This window comes from Seriola lalandi, unplaced genomic scaffold, assembly GCF_002814215.2.
Source record: "Seriola lalandi dorsalis isolate HSWRI2012SDOR001 ecotype SW California unplaced genomic scaffold, Sedor1 jcf7180002054928, whole genome shotgun sequence".
Lineage (NCBI taxonomy): Eukaryota > Metazoa > Chordata > Actinopteri > Carangiformes > Carangidae > Seriola > Seriola lalandi.
Window position 1 is genome coordinate 59,819 of NW_019525480.1, and position 1,636 is coordinate 61,454.

Here is a 1,636-nt window from a genome sequence, read left to right on the forward strand (position 1 = left end):
GTGACTCAAAGTATAACCACAGCCTCAATTGTGCGTGATTTTAAGTCTTAATACAAGTGAGTTATATAAAAATTCACCCCCTCTACAGTTGTCATGAAGCTGGAAATTGACGATAGAGACCAAAACTGTTTTTTGACCCGGCTGTAAACATGTTTATTTCTGCTGTAAAGTCATATAGTTCGGTAAAAGACATTTTAACATGGGAGCCTATGGGGATTGATTTGCTTTTGGAGTGATTAATCCCTGCCACATAACGCTGGAGTTGTGTTGTTGTAGATACGACTCTGTCCTTGTACCGTTTGCTTCTCACACATCATGTTCTTCCACACCTCTATTGGCAGATCCTCAGCTGTGAGTAGCAGTGCATTTATTTGAAAGCAGAATGGAGAACAAAACCCATTTATTCACAGTTTTTATTGCTTAGCCACAAACTCAAACTTTAAAGTTATTAGATTTAAATGAAGATATCAGGCGGATGCCGTGTTCACACATTGGGTGTAGATGAATTAGAAAACAGTCCTCCACTTTCTGCCCAAAACTGATCATTTAAGTGGATCAGCTGCACGGAGTTAAAGCATCTGGTTGTGAAAGTCCATAGCTGCATGGGAAAGCCTGTATTTTCTTTATGCATAATTATGACAGGTGGTGAAGTGGGGCAGATATTAGAATGACATCATCTCTGACATTCTGCATCACTCCCCTTAATATAAAGCCATCAAACTCATTTCAAACTCACTTCATGTCTGGTGAACGTGCACAGTGAAGAGCACTATCTCAGGTAGGAAAGTTTTTGTTATCAGACTGTATTGGTGCATTATTGTATTTATTACTATGTTGTTTATACCACTGCAATCCTGTTGAACTGCACTTGCACTTCCTTAACAGTCCTAAACTGTTTATATCTCTAATGCAATTCAACCGCTACTTTAGATGGTAACATTTATTTTACAAAGAGAAAAACTATTTGTCTGAAAAGAAAAAAAGGAAAATAACTGTTAATTCTTATATTTTTTAAAAACAATAATTTTGCATCATGATTGCTGTATGTTATCAATGCTGATATATATTTAAGGCCGGTGCAAATATCGTTATGTAAATATACTGTGTAGGTACTGTACAGTTTTTGGATGGATACATTTAAGGATGAACACTTTCACTATAAAAAGTAAAGATAAGTTGATTTGTTTTACATTTACTTTATTCTCTGTGCATTATTCCTTGAATAGTTGTCATGGTGTTCTTGCAATAGTGGGAAAAAAAAAACCAAAAAAAAACTCCATAGTAAAAACACATGAAAAGTTTAAATTTGCAATACAAATTTGAACATAACATTGAAGTATTTTTAAATGTTCCCCTGTAACAGAGGCTCACAGGATCCTCAAATTGTCTCCATGAACTCCTCATCCTATAACTATAATGTGTCGAGCGGTCTGAGTTATCGAGACTCTTTGAGCACAGCTGTAGCCAAAAATGTGATTGTTCTGGCTCTTGGCCTTACCATCAACTATATCAATGGTACACTGATTCATACCTTCAGAAAACACCAGGTCAGAACTCTTTCTTATTGTGTTTATTATCATTATCAAAATTAATGTTGATATCATTATTACTGTGATCATTATTATTCAACTATCAG

The 1,636-nt window shown here is 35.2% G+C and overlaps 1 pseudogene; it reads left to right on the forward strand.

The window, feature by feature from the left end:
* The first annotated feature begins 1,379 nt into the window (after nucleotides 1–1,379).
* LOC147817622 (odorant receptor 131-2-like) overlaps nucleotides 1,380–1,636 on the forward strand; it is a 3,776-nt pseudogene continuing 3,519 nt past the window's right edge.